Consider the following 16,211-nt stretch of genomic DNA (forward strand, 5'->3'; position numbering starts at 1 on the left):
CTCTGTTTCTTTTTTCTATGAGCTCGGAAGTCCCTCGGTTCAGTTTAAACTATGTTTGTAGAGGAAGAAACTGTAAAATGGCGAGTCGGCAGAGGCTGCGAGCTTGTTGCTGGAGCTTTTCTGGTCAGGAGGCGGTCGGAAAACTGGAACTATGAACATCAATGGATCTTATGCCTGGAGTGCTGCATGCTGGAAAATATAGCAAAAAATGATGTTTTTACCCTTTAATTGACAAAAATGAATTTTGGTGGGAAATCATGATTTGATGGACGGGTGACATTAGCGGGGGTACGGGACAGATGATGTGGCGGAGACATGGCAGGTGACATCAGCATAGGGACGGATGATGTCAGCAAAGGGTGACATCAGCAGATGACGCCAACAAGGGGATGGTGGTAAGCGGTTTGGCTCGCACCGCTTTTGGGGCTGGGCAGTTTCGGGCGGAGAGGGAGTGAGCAAAGCAGGAGCGCGATGCATGGCAGGGTACAGGCGCCAAAACCATCGGTTCCCCACGACTTAAACATCGGCGATGGAGGGGGTCGCGAAATGATTTTGAACTGTTGGATGGATGAGGTTTGATCAGATGGTGGGCGGGGCATGGAGATGGCGGGAGGTGAATTCGCGGGGCCGACGCAAATAAATCATGTTTTTAATTGTATCGGGGCGGATTTGATTGGTTCGGGGCTTAGTTTGGTTATTAATTAACCAGGGGTTAATTAATCCCATGAGCGCGGTGATGAGGAGTTTATTAACGAAAAAATAAATCCGTTAATTTCTTTCAAATAGTGCTATGGTCGTAATTGACCGGGGTGGGGATATTAATTATTTGGGGTTTTTATTATATATACATATTACGAGAAGGGTAACCATGTACATGGGATTTATATAATAAAAAAAAAATTATAAGTCAATATGATTTATGAAGTAGAAAGCACTAAGTTATATGGTTAAACACTTAGGCTAAAAGGGAAAAGTGGCTTTATATGAGAAATATGATTATTCTCTAAGCAAAATAGATTTTTACTTAGGCAATCATTTTGAAACGGAATGAATGGTTTTGAGTGATATTAAGCAGGTCTTAATACCTTCGGAGGGGAAATTAGTAAGTGATTCAGGAAAAGTATGAAGGGGAGTTAGTTATGAATCTGCCTCGCTTGAGCTGCATCAAAATATCTGCCTTGCACTTGTGATGGGAGTGAAAATTAACATTTTGAAAGACATGATCCATCACAAGTATCATTCTGCAACACCATCTACCTACCCTACCTACATGGCCTAGCATTTTTTCTTCTTTCTTGGGTGCACTTAGACTGGCAAACCCTCATTTAACTTTTCTTTTCTTTTCATGGTAAGCCTACCTAAGTCTGCACTTATTACTTCCAAGGGCTCAGATTAAACAATTGAGCTCCTTTGCTTCTCTACCTATCTACTTATCTGCCAAGATTAAACAGTTTGGACAGATTTTATTCTCTATCTCTAAAACAGGAAATTCAAACATGAACTAGCCAAGATTAAGCTGTTTGGCCATTCATCAATTGTGGCATAAAGTTCAACAAGCTGCACACAATGCTTTATTTACAGAAAAAGAAATAGTAGTGGCAATTTGGACTTGCACACTTTCCTGGTCTTTCTTTGTTTGGGGTTCATTTCTTTCACTTTTTTGACCATTTTATTCTTTTTACCCTTTGATTTTTCTTTTAGGGCATACCCTCTTTACATTTTTTAAATTTTTGATAATATGGAAACCTTTGCAACAAGGAAAAGGATGAACATATTACAGAGCTCAACCAGTCAATCATGAAATATGACACCTATTGGTATAGGAGTACAACAGTGGCTCCACTTGGGGATGGCTTTCCCTGGTGGAAAGTCAAGAATAGCAGGTCAGAGAGCCTTATGAGTGACTTTTACTGTGCTCTGAAATCTTCCTTTGCTGGTTGCTTTATTGTATGTATGAAAACACACTTGTGAAGCTTAGGGCCTTCTCTTCGGGCTTCAACTGCATCAAGTTACTATTCAATCCAAACTGTGACATTATAAAGGATATAATATGTACATGTTACAGTCAGAATTCATCAAAAAACTGGATCAAAGTAATGTTTCAACATTCGACCATTCACTGGTCTTTCTTCTGTTTCTGTACCATCCAGGCTCTTCAGAAAGTAAGTATTGTTCCCTTGCAATGCATGGATAATAAACGGCCCTTTCCCCAGGAAGTCAAACTTCCCATGTTTTCCTTTGTCTTCTTTCCTGGAATCCCACCTTAGAACTTTGTCTCCAATGTAGAAGTCTTCTGGTTTGGTCCTTTTATCAAATATTTTCTTGAGTTTTTCTTGTAACACTTGGGATCTTTGGTGCACTTCTTCTCTGGTCTGCTACAAATGGATGGTCTGATTTATTCTCCTTTGAATGGCATTAGGTTCCACCTGAGCTTCTTGCAGTAATTTCATTACAGGAATTCCTAGAGATGAAGGAAACACAGCCTCCATACCATAGACTAACTCATAAGGGCTAGTTCCAATTGATCCCTTTGTAGTAAGTCTGTCTGCGACAATGCATTTGTAAGTTTTATGTGCCAGTTTTTCTTGTTTTCTTCCAGCAGTTTCTTAATAATACTGATCTGGCTTTTATTGGAAGACTCAGCTAGACCATTACTTTGGGGGTAATAGGCTATGGAATGGCCTAAAGTGATATGGTATTTGCTGCAGAAATTTATCATTTTCTTGGACTTGAAGGCAACAACATTATCGGTTATGATATTTTCAGGACAGCCAAATCTAGACAAGATGTTGGTTTCTAAGAATCCTATAATCACTGTATCATTGGCTTGTCTAGCAGGAATGGCTTCTATCCATTTGGTGAAATAGTCTGTGGCAGTAAGAATCCATTTATGTTGGCCAGAAGAGGAAGGGTGTATTTCTCCAATGAAGTCCAAACCCCATTGTTGAAAGGGCTTTTCAGTGGAAATTGGTCTCAAGGGTAAAGGTAACAGTTTCCTTTTGCCTTCAAAAATTTGGCATTTATGGCAAGCAGTGACAAACTTCTTTACATCAGCGAACAAGGTTGGCCAGTAAAATCCAGCCCTTAGGATTTTTTCTGCAGTTGATTTCCAGTACAGGTGTCCACCGTAGTCCCCTGCATGAAATTCTTTGAGAACTTTGTCAACTTCTTCTTTTATTAAACAATTCAAAAGAATGCATTCATGATTTTTCCAAAAAAGAGCATTATCTAAAATACAGAATTTTGAAGCTTTCATCTTTAAAAACCTTTTCTTTGTTCTGGATAACCCTGTAGGAGCCTGCAGGTTTAATAATACATGAATTATATCAACATACCAAGGTGATTCTAAGAAGGCCTGGCTGATTTGTGGAGTCGCCATCTCCTGTTCGTTATCTAGTTCATTAATATCTAGGGCTTGAAAGTTTGTTTCAGTCATGAGTTTAGCCAATCCCTGTCCTTTTATCAGCTTTGTAGGTTTTATTTCAATGTCATACTCCAATATTTTAGCAATCCATTTTCCTCGTTTGCCTTCAATTCCATCCTAAGTGAGGATGTCTTTGATAACAACATTTGGTACATAAGCTATTACATGGGAGTACAATATGTAGACTCTGAATTCTTGAATAGCTTTCACAAGTGCATAAGCCTGTTTTTCCATGATTTTGTAATTTAGAGGTGCGTCTCTAAGTGCTTTACTGAAAAAGGCTATGGGTTTTTCACATCCTTGATCATCTGTTTGAAGTAGAACAACTGCTATAGTTTGTTCTGATGCAAATGAGAAAATTATGAAGTCTCTGTCAAACTTTGGACCTGTGAGGACTGGTGTTCTAGTCAAAGCCATTTTAATCTCTTCAAATGTTTGTTTTGCTTCTACTATCCATTTAACCTTTGAATTCTTTTTTAACATATTGTTCAACAATCTAATTAATTCAGCCAAATTAGGTATGAATCTTCTCAAAAAATTAATCTTCCCTAAGAAAGCTTGAAGTTCTTTGACATTTCTGGGGTGGGGTATTTGTAGAATAGCTTCTATCCTAGCAGGATCAATTCTGATGCCATCTTTGGAGATGATATGGCCTAATAGTTTGCCTTCTTCTAGACCAAACAAAGATTTTTTAGGATTTAATGAAATACCATATTCTCTGCATTTTAAAAACACTTGTCTCAAATGATCTAAATGTTGTTGATCTGATCTAGAAAACACAGTGAGGTCATCTAGGTATACAACCAGAAAATCATGAATTTCTTTTGCAAAAGCTATGTCCATTGCTCACTGAAAGATTGCCCTGCATTCTTAAGTCCGAATGGCATTTTAACATATTTGAATGTACCTCGTGGTGTTGTAAATGCAGTCTTTTCTTGGTCATCAAGATGAACCAGAATCTGATTAAAACCTGAAAACCCATCCAAAAGTGAAATTCTAGAAGCACCTACTACCCTTTTTAAAATATGATCCATCTTAGGTAAAGGGTAGTTGTCCTTCAAAGAAACCTTGTTTACATTTCTTAAGTCAAAACATAATCTGATTTTGCCTGTTTTCTTCCTGGTAGGCACTAAATTAGACACCCATTCTGAAAACCTGATTGGAGCAATTATCCTTGCATCATGCATTCGTCTGATTTCTTTTTCAATTAAAGGAAGCAGTATAGGGTTGATTCTTCTGAGCTTTTGTTTGAATGGTTTTTATTTTCCTTGAGGGGTATTGTATGCTGAATTACAAAGGTGTCATAAGATTTTAGGTCTTCATAGCTCCAGGCAAAAACATCCTGGAATTCTTTGATCAGTTCAACATACTTAATTTTTTGATCAAGGGGCAAGGATTTGGACAATTTTATCATTTTTGGATTTTCTTCAGTTCCCATGTTGTAGTCTTCCATGTCTGCTTTTGGAGGTTCCATCTGCGGTTTCTTTGGAATATCGTTAAAATCAAAGAGATTTTCCAAAGGAGTTAATCCTTTGGGCAAATGATTGTCTTTCAAATTGATAATTTCAGATTCTCCTTCAATAATCTCATCAACATCTGTTTCTTTAAGATCTTGTATTTCCTCTTTGGTAAATTTCATTGGATGAAGCATTTGAGTTGCATTTTCTGTTGAAATGTTTGTTTCTATTTGATTTTTTGGATCAAACTCACTCACCGTATCTCCATCTGCGTTAGTGCTGGAAAATTCTTCTTCTAGGGTCAAAAAATTGTTGATCTGGTTATCATTGTCAAACACTTGCCAGTTCTTTACATTATCAGGTATGGCTGGCCTATGTCTAATTTCTGTTGTGAATTGATGATTTGGTTCAAATGGCAATTTACAGGTGCTAGCAAACATTGCTAGGCTGTGAGCTTGCAAGTTATGTTTTCTCAGGATTTTGGCAAGCTGAGTTTCCAAAAAGGTGTTGAGGATCTCTATAGCTGTTCCTCTGTACTCTCTCAATCTGGGATCATTTGTCAAGAACTTCCCTTTTATCTGTTGAATGATTAAATCAGAATCCCCTAGGACTGACACTCTAGTTGCTCCCAATTTCTTGACCAGTTTAAGACCTAGCAACAGAGCTTCATATTCAGCCATATTATTAGTGCACCTAAAGTTTAATCTGTAGGCATGGCCTTCAGCATGATTGTTTTCAAGATTGTGCACCCAGATTCCTGCTCCTGCTCCTAATTTGTTCACAGAACCATCAAATTCTAAGTACCAAAGGATTTCCTGCTCATAGTTAGGATCTGGGGTTTCAGGGATCTGTTCAATAGGGAGATCTGGTTTTTTAGTGTCATTTGATTTCTCTGATGTTTCAATATTTTTGGAAATTTCTTGGATTCGGGCACTGGACTTTTCACGTGCAATTTTTTTTGTTTCCTCTTTTGTTGTATGTGGGGGGTCAATTTCAGCATTGTAAAGGATAAAGGAATCCATGTCTGAATGTATTGAGTAGATAGGGAAATTTTGAGGTTTCTCTTGACTGCTTACTACATACTTCATTAAAGTTTCTCTGTATAGTCTCTTTGGTTGACCAAACACTGAAATAGTAGCATAAGGCATGTCTAATTGTAGGGATCCTTGAAGCTTTGCACCCCAAGATCTAGACAATAACATACCATACTTTGGTGGAATATCAGCTACTACTATGTCCATTAATATGGTTTTGGCAGGATATTGGACAAGCAACACACATAAGTCTTTGATTAAACCCAAACATTTGACTTGAATTGAATCAAAAGAGAAAAGGTCTTTATATGGCCTGGTGATGTCAAGGTCAAGTTTCTCCATTACAGATTTGGGCATTAAGTTATGGGAAGCACCAGAATCAAACATGGCGTTATGGAGTATTTTATCATGAATGTTTAGACCTACATAGAAAGGAGGAACTTCTCTCTCTGTTGTTTTTCCATTTACTTCAGGGCCAAATATCAGTTCAGGTTGGTCATCAAAAACGTTTACTGAATCTTCATTCACAGAAATTTTGAGTGATCTGCTGATTTGACTTTTGTAGACATCATGTTTAGCTAATTCTGATAATGGAACAACTATCTTTAGTTTGCCTACTTCTGTCTCAAGATTGAAAGGTTTTTCGGTCTGAGTTTTTGTATTTCGGACAGCTGAATTTTCTACGTTTTTCTCTTCTTCATGAGTGGGATTATGGGCTGAAGTTTTTTCCAAATCAAATTCTAAAGGCTCTTTTCCTTTTCCTTTAGAAGGAACATCAGTACAAGGTTGTATGTTAGGTGGCTAATTGTCTGATATATCTTCAACAATTGGATTATTTGGGTTAGGACCTGTTTTAGAAAGAATATGTACAGGGGGATTATTGATCTTACCTTTGTTGGGCTGCTTGGTATCTTTTTGTTTGCTGATTTCAGGGACATCTATCCTTCTGCTCCTCAGATTGTATTGTTTGTGGACTTCATAAATGGCTGTATCATATCCCTCCCTAAAGTCAAATGATTCACTTGACTGAGTTTGGAATTGTTCATGGATGTGAGCTTCTTGATCCTCTTGGGTCAAGAAAACTTGTTGTTCATTGTTGAGACCCATCAAATTAATTTGAGTGTCTTTTGTTGGTTCGTCAGAAGTTGAGGCTTCAGCATAATTCTCTTGAAATGGGGGCCTAATATTTTGGTCAGGCCCTGTCTTTCCAGTGTTAGGATTTTGGTTTTTCCTGAAATTTGGATTTCTCCCAGTATTGCTTGGTTGACCATCCCAAGGGGATTTTCTCTCAATTGTTTCCACTCTATCTCCAAGTCTGTCCATTCCTTTAATAATTGCATCTAATTTTTGTTCAAAGGCTAAAGGTTCTTCTTTGAAAGGTGTTCTTTTTTCAGCTCTGGCTCTAGATCGTTTAGATATCAGGTTGGCCTCAACACTGACAGCTATACTCTGCATCTCTTCTAAGTTTTGAGGAGCTCTTTTCCTAAATTGGTATGCCATATCAGAATCAAATGCACCAGGGAATTTGATCAAGGCCAAATCTGGAGGAGGTCTAAGATTCTGATGAATAGCATTGTAGATATTATTGAATCTGGTATAGTAATCTTAGATAGTTTCTTGTGTGCCTCTTCTTACGTTTTCATATTCTAATAAAATTTGGAGAGGATCTTTCTTCTTTTCCCATATGTTCAAGAAGGTCTAATAAAGAGCTTGTGGGTCATTGATACTATTTGCAAGGAGGGCTCTAAACCAGGTTCTAACATCTCCAGTTAAACTTTGAACAAATACTTTCATCCTAACATCATCATCAACAATCTCATAACTTTCAAAATAGTTGGTCTTTTTATTGGTATGTTGCTGAGCTGTGTAAGTGCCAATACCTTCAAAAGAAGGGATTTTACTTTGATAGTCTTGGAGCATAGCCCCTGGATTTGCAGGTAAGTTCAGGGGAGTATATCGGTTTGCCATGGTTGCAGAAAAAGATGTGACAACTGGGGGAGTGGGGGTAACAATGGGGATATGTGTTGTCAATGGAGGAGTGGAAAGGATAGTTGGAGGTGCTGATGGTGAACTTGGAGAAGCTGTAGTAATCACAGAAAGGTTTGGTGTTCTTTCAGAGGTAAGCTCAGATTGAATGGAGTTCTGCAAATGTTTGTCAAGGTGTGAACTAGCAGAATTTTCTTGGCTCTCTTGTCTTCTAAGAATCCTAGAAATCAGATTAGGATTTTCAAACACAGGTGGGGGATTAGGATCAGGATTTGATCTGGTGTAATGAATCCTTTCTGAGGCCAGGTTTCTAGGTGTGTTTTTGGTCTTTTTCTTGAAACTGATTTGATAATACAACTTTGACAGTTTCTTCTAGGAAGCTTGGATGTGGGAATTTTTGAAATTTCCTAAAGATTTTATTTGAGAAGAGGAACTGATCAAGTATTTGAAACCAACTGTTCAATACATAAACTAGGCTGAATATAGACTGAAGCAACATTCATTTACTTCTGCAATTGCAAAGCAAAAGCAGTTTCAAAGGCTACCTGGCTAACTTCAGGCTCTGTCTGTAGCTTATAAAATAAACAATAGTAACAAACAATTATTCAGGTCCCCAGCAGAGTCGCCAATGATGTTATCACTCAGGTTGTTCCCAAAAGTTGTAAGAAAGGGAATACGGCCGAGGTAACCACAAACCAATCTTTTAGATACAGAATCTAGCCAATCTGAATCTAGAGAGGGCTCTCTCTTTATGATTTAGCTTCTTTTTTTTTTAGTATTAGGCTAGTTATGAAGTTCAAGGGTTTTGTTTTGGGTTTGGGTGGTGAAATTCAATAGAACAGAGATGTAAGATAGAATAGTTCAGTCCATTGGGCATGATGGAGTCAAAGAAGATGGCTTTCTGAATTTGGTTTCTAACAGAGGATGGCATCACAGAGTAAGGTAGTCAAACAGGGAACAAATAAAGGATGGAATCAGATGGAATGGGCTCAAATGGGTGAAGGGTAGTTAAGAATCTTTCAACATATTGAAAGAGGGAAAATGGATGATCATTGATAAGGAGCAGTTAAGAATTCCTTAGCAAATACTCAACATGAAAGAATCAGGAAACATGAGCAATTAAGAATTCACTGTTTATGCTAATTCTGAAGAAAACACAAAGAATAATAAAGATTGAAAATAGAGTGCAGTTAAGCAAATTCTGAATTAACCTTTTTCTTTACCATTCAGATTATGAAACACAGGTGATATAATAAACATGAAAACTGTAAAACACAAGATATAAGGGACTTATTGATCCGGAGGTTGATTCAAGAATTCTGTGACAAGTCCTCTGCTTCAATTCTTCATCCAGTAGGTCAAACAACAGTTGATTCTAACAGCTTTTTATTCCAAAGTATCTGAGTTACAACAAAGTCTAGGAAATCCACACACACCCAACCTCCTCAATACTCTAATGGAGGGGGTATATATACAACAAAATATGTACAAACAATATCTCATCACAGCTGTGAGATAATATCTAGTTTTAACCTAAAATAGTTTACAAGTAACATAGAAGCAGCTTGAGAAAGATAACTGATGTTGTGCTGGAGGCAGGCCTTTAGGGTTTGGCTTGCAGCTATCCTGAAGTAACTCTGCGTCGACTATCTGTCTTAAATGGGCTCTTTAATTCTGATCTGCTGCTTTTAATTCTGCTCTGACACTCTTTAATGCTCGTCTGATACACTTTAATGCTTGAACTAATACTCTTTGACTTTCTTTTGATGCTCTTTAATGCTGAAATGACCCCTGCACATCGCTGTCCATCGTGTTCTGATAGAACAAAACTGCGAACATGTCTTCTCACCGCTTTCTTCTGGCGATTTGTGTTTCTGAAGGTCCACTGGCTAGGGTAGCAAAATATCCCTGTATATCTCTGTTTCTTTTTTCTGTGAGCTCGGAAGTCCCTCAGATCAGTTTAAACTGTGTTTGTAGAGGAAGAAACTGTAAAATGGCGGGTCGGCAGAGGCTGCGAGCTCGTTGCTAGAGCTTTTCTGGTCAGGAGGTGGTCGGAAAACTGGAACTATGAACATCAGTCGATCTTATGCCTGGAGCACTGCATGCTGGAAAATATAGCAAAAAATGATGTTTTTACCCTTTAATTGACAAAAATGAATTTTGGCGGGAAATCATGATTTGACGGACGGGTGACATCAGCATAGGGACAGATGATGTCAGCAAAGGGTGACGTCAGCAGATGACGCCAGCAAGGGGATGGTGGTAAGCGGTTTGGCCCGCACCACTTTTGGGGCTGGGTGGTTTTGGGCGGAGAGGGAGCGAGCATAGCGGGAGCGCGACGCGTGGCAGGGTATAGGCGCCAAAACTGTCGGTTCCCCGTGACTTAAACATCAGCGATGGAGGGGGTCGCGAAATGGATTTGAACCGTTGGATGGATGAGGGTTGATCGGACGGTGGGCAGGGCATGGAGATGGCGAGAGGTTAATTCGCGGGGCCGACGCAAATAAATCATGTTTTTAATTGTATCGGGGTAGATTCGATTGGTTCGGGGCTTAGTTTGGTTATTAATTAACCAGGGGTTAATTAATCCCATGAGCGTGGTGATGAGAAGTTTATTAACAAAAAAATAAATCCGTTAATTTCTTTCAAATAGTGCTATGGTCGTAATCGACTGGGGTGGGGATATTAATTGTTTGGGGTTTTTATTATATATACATATTACGGGAAGGGTAACCATGTACATGGGATTTATATAATAAAAAAAAAAAATTAAAAGTTAATATGATTTATGAAGTAGAAAGCGCTAAGTTATATGGTTAAACACTTAGGCTAAAAGGGAAAAGTGGCTTTATACAAGAAATATGATTCTTCTCTAAGCAAAACAAATTTTTACTTATGCAATCATTTTTAAACGGAATGAGTGGTTTTGAGTGATATCAAGCAGATCTTAATACCTTTGGAGGGGAAATTAGTAAGTGATTCGGGAAAAGTATGAAGGGGAGTTAGTTATGAATCTGTCTCACTTGAGCTGCATCAAAATATCTGCCTTGCACTTGTGATGGGAGTGAAAATTAACATTTTGAAAGACATGATCCATCACAAGTATCATTCTGCAACACCATCTACCTACCCTGCCTACTTGGCCTAGCATTTTTTCTTCTTTCTTGGGTGCACTTAGACTGGCAAACCCTCATTTAACTTTTCTTTTCTTTTCATGGTAAGCCTACCTAAGTCTGCACTTATTACTTCCAAGGGCTCAGATTAAATAATTGAGCTCCTTTGCTTCTCTACCTATCTACTTATTTGCCAAGATTAAACAGTTTGGACAGATTTTATTCTCTATCTCTAAAACAGGAAATTCAAACATGAACTGGCCAAGATTAAGCTGTTTGGCCATTCATCAATTGTGGCATAAAGTTCAACAAGCTTCACACAATGCTTTATTTACAGAAAAAGAAATAGTAGTGGCAATTTGGACTTGCACACTTTCCTGGTCTTTCTTTTTTGGGGTTCATTTCTTTCACTTTTTTGACCATTTTATTCTTTTTACCCTTTGATTTTTCTTTTAGGGCATACCCTCTTTACATTTTTAAAATTTTTGATTTTTTGATAATATGGAAACCTTTGCAACAAGGAAAAGGATGAACATATTACAGAGCTCAATCAGTCAATCATGAAATATGACACCTATTGGTATAGGAGTACAACAGTGGTAAAGCTTGAGATGAAAAATGGATGACTATATTTGGGTTTAAAGAATAGGTGTTGTGATCGGTAGAAACTTGCATTTCAATCCCTCGGATCTCTCCTTTGGTTAATGGGAGACCCATGGGATTTTTTAAAGCTAGAAGAGGCCTGAGACAAGGTTATCCTCTTTCCCTTTTTTTATTCATCATAATGGTAGACTACTTGAGCATAAGGTCAGACTTTGAATTGCAAAGAGAAAGTCTTCTAAGTATCCACTTTGGTCCAATTATTAAAATATAAATCTTGCTTAATTTGTTGATGAGACATTGTTATTTGGGGGTGCCTCCATTATTATAGCGTCTAGATTTCTTTCAGTTATGGATAAATTTATTTAAGTCTACGAGGGTAGATTAACAAAGGTAAAAGTTAAATATATTAATGGAATGCCAAAAAATCCCTCTTGCCCAGATAAAATGTATTATGGGATTTTCAACAACAAACACTTGGCAGGAGTTTAAGTATTTGGGTATTCCTATATGCGTAAATTCCCACTCTTCTAATTCTTGGGCTATAATTATTTCTAAATTCAAGTCCATATTTGACAAATGGGGAGCTCAATGGCTTAATCTAGCTATATATGTGGTTCTTACTCAAGCCATTTTGTTAGCTTCCCTTGTTTCCATTCTCAACCCTTTTAGCTCCATTCGGAATTCAAAATTTAATATCTCAAGAGATCCACAAATTTCTATGGCAAGGAGGCCAATATAACATTAAAAAAAAATCATCTGGTCAAATGGTCATTGTCCACATTCCCAAATTGCATGGTGGCTTAGGCATTAGAGATCCATCACTAGTGAACATGACTATTGGGGCAAAATTGGTTTGGAGGTTAATATCTCAGTTCGATGATTGGTGGAATAAGGTTCTTAAATTTAAATACTTCTATGGGGATTAGCTGCAATGTTTGTATTCTCATATTTATTATCAGGGAGGTTCCCCAATTTGGAAGATTGTATCATCAATCATATTTCTCATTAAGGAACATCTAACCTATATTCCAAGTAATGGGATGAAGATGGAGAAGTGGGAGATTTGGCAACCCATTGCTAGCCTGAAATCTAGAATTTAGGTCTCTTTAAGATTGGTTGTCCTATTAAGGTAAACATTGATTTGCGGACATCTCTCATTGAATGAATGCATAATCTCCATAAAATTAATATATTTTGCTAGAATTTATTACATAAGAAGATATTAACTTTTTTTTTTTTACATAATCGGTTGTTGTTTGTATTCAAAAAAGATTGGTGAGGCTAAGCTCCATTGTTACAAGGCGATATGCATGAGAAGCAAAGTAAGGAAATGTAACAGGACAAAATTCCCCTTTGCTTCTGTCATTCTTAACTTTTTGAAAGCCCAAACTAGTATAGATTCTAACAAATTGAAACAATAGGAGGCAGAATTTGCAAGACATGTTTAATCGATGTTTATATGACTGATTTGGTGGGCCGTGGATTCTTCAGGATTGCCTTCAACACCTGCATTCCTTAAATTTGTTGAGCTGGTGCTAGGAGCATTACTTTTTTCCATGATGAACTTCAGGATGTCGATGGACTCTTGGACATGACTGCATCTGTTTGAGAGGTCATTGAACTGCTCCTGAAGAGATGTAACTCTATGAAGAAAGAGATTGAGGTCGGCCTCATGTTTCTCCTTGGTGATCTGGGCATGGGTATCGATTTTAGCGTCCAAGATCTTCTGGTGAGCTCGAATTTGCTCCAGTTCTGCCTGGAGATCAACACAGTGCAAACAATCCTCGCTTCTCGCCATTGAGTTTGGCCGAACTGAAATATCAGTGCGCAACAAATACAGGTGGCTACTAGAGCGATGTTCAAAAGAGCAGGGGTTCGGATTGGAAGGTGAAGGGGGAGCTTGGTGAGGATTAATAGAAGTTAACTTGAGGAGGGATGGTTGAGGGCTCAAAGCAGCATGGGATCGGCCAGGAGCAAACATGGAGTAGATCGAACGCAGCAAAGGGGAGAGAGAGTTGTGATTCTGGACGAAGGGGAATGCAAATAAATAGGAGAGCTCAGACAGGGGAATAAGGTGGAGCGAAGAGGGAGTCACGGGGAATTTGAGTGATAAGTCACGGGTAAGGTATGGAAGAGTCAGAGTTCCTTGGGGGAAGGGGCTGAAGTGAGTTTTTCGGATTGAATTCAGAGATGAAGTGACAGTGTCATCATTATGAGATTCAATGGAGATTTCTATTGCAGCAAGGATCAAATTCAGCTTAAAGATATTGCAAGCGACAATGGGGAGGTACCCGATGTTGCTAGATACCTCTGCGGGCGATCTGAAGATTGATTCGCTTCTGGTCATGGCAGGTAACATTGAGATTCGATGGCGTTACATCGGAGATTGCCTATGGGTTTGGAGCAGGCTCTGTTTGCACAAGTGTCAGCCTCCTTGTTGAGGGAGCGAAGTACATGGAAAAAACAAACTTCTTTCATTTTCTGGGTAAGTGCTTGACAACGACTTATTGTTTGTTGTAGGAGCACATTGGAGGCGTTTCGATTATATACCATCAGACTAATGATGATGGCCGAGTCTCCAATGATCGTTGCAGTGCTTATGTCGAGTTTTTGAAGCTGAATGAGCCCTTGGTATAATGCGAGAGCTTCAGCCCTGTTATTAGAGAGGGGGCCTAATCCCCATTCATAAGCAGATTTGATATCTCCATTGGCATTGCAAATGATTCCGCCAGCCCCTGCCATTCCTGGATTAGACTTGGAGGCCCCATCAAAGAAAAGATAGTGAGTGTTACAGTTTCTGAGCCAGATGGAAAACTCCTCATCTTTCATTCTTATTTTCCAACTGTGATTAGAGTTGTTGCATTGACTGCTAATGTCACTCCCGCTTTGGCCCCTGTTACTTTTATCCAACAAGTACCCTATGAAATTCCTTTCTTCGACACAAAAATCAGCAATGTCGATTTTCTTTTGACTTTTGACAGATATTGCTTCCAATGTAAGGCTCCTTGCCTTGCTACATAATTTCCTGATGTTGGTTTCTTTGTCCTTGAAGACCATACGGTTTTGTGCCAGCCATATGTTCCGTAGAAGCGAGAAGGGGAGAGTATTCCAAACTCTTCTAGCAATATTGTTCTTCTTCTTTTGCTGCCACAGGTAGTGCCTCTTCCAAAGATGCAAAATTTCAACAATGGAGTTGTGGGAGCCCTAGGGGAGTTGGGTGTTTAGAAAAATTTCCTTCCAACAGGCAGTAGCAAAGGGGCAAACAATGAATAGGTGTTGGATGGTTTCTTTAGCTGCTTGGCAGTTTGGGCAGCAGGATGGACCTATTATACCACGTTTTTGCAGATTATCTGAGGTGAGGACTTTCCCTTTTAGGAGGACCCAAATGAAGAATTTTATTTTTGGAAGGGTCTCTGATTTCCAAGCAATTTTCCAATGCGCCCAAGTGGGCATGGGATATTCATTGTTACATATATGCTGATAGGCAGCTTTGACTGTGTAATTTGAGCCTGAGGGGTCCCAACGGAAGCCATCATCACTGTTTTTTTTTGTAGGGGCAATGCTATGGAGATGGGTTTGGAGATTAGCAAGACTTGCTTCAAGATCAATGGGTATTTCTGGGAAGATCCATCCTGTCCAAAGCTGTGATTGAGTGTCCCACTGAGATATCTGATCCAAATAATGGAGCCCCATGCTGTCAAAAAAGGATAAAATCTGATTAGTTCCAGGTTTGCTGCTAATGGGCTGCTGGCCCATTATTCTATCTGCCCCAATTCTGATATTGTTGCCACCCTTGGGGACTTTGGAAATATTTTGGACAAGAAAGGGAATTGCTTTCTTACACAGCCTCCAGATTTTAGAGCAAGCTCTGTTAGGGATATCATGATCCAAGAGGTGCTGCCTTGGAGATTTGAGATATTTGGCTTCCAGCACGTTTTTCCACCAAGTGGATTGGCCACTAATGAGTCTCCATACAATCTTGCCACCAAATGCCAGATTTAAGAGCTTAGGTGATCTGATTCCTAAACCTCCATGTTCCTGAGATTGAATGACCTGTTTCCAATTTATAAGGTTGTATTTCTTTCTTTCATTTTTCCCCCCTTGCCAAAGAAAGTGACAGAGGATGGCTTCCACTTTGTGATGAAAACTGGCAGGAGCTTGCAAAAGTGTAAATTGATATAAGGGCAAAGAAGAAAGACCTATTTTTAAAAGAATAAGGTGGCCTGCTGGATTAAGCCAAGAGGAGCCCCATTGCTGCACTTTCCTTTTCATTTTATCTATGATAGTGTCCCAAACTTCAGCTTTTAGAGGACCAGCGCTCACTGGCATGCCCAGATAAGAGAAATGCTCCTAGTCTACCTTGCAAGGGACCCCAAATGTGCTGGAAATGTTATGGAGAGCTTGAGCATATGTGTTCCAACCATAGATGCAACTCTTGAGATAGTTGACCATACCTCCTGAGTAGCTCATATATTTGTCTAAGAGGGTTTTGAAATGACGAGCTATGATATTGGAGGCTCCTCCCATTAACAGTGTATCGTCAGCAAATTGAGAGTGATTCATGTTTTTGACTCCATTCCCAAATTTAATACCT

This window comes from Pinus tabuliformis, chromosome 1_2 (genome assembly GCF_031772625.1).
Source record: "Pinus tabuliformis cultivar Carrire ecotype Pingquan chromosome 1_2, CPIR1, whole genome shotgun sequence".
Taxonomy (NCBI): Eukaryota; Viridiplantae; Streptophyta; class Pinopsida; order Pinales; family Pinaceae; genus Pinus; species Pinus tabuliformis.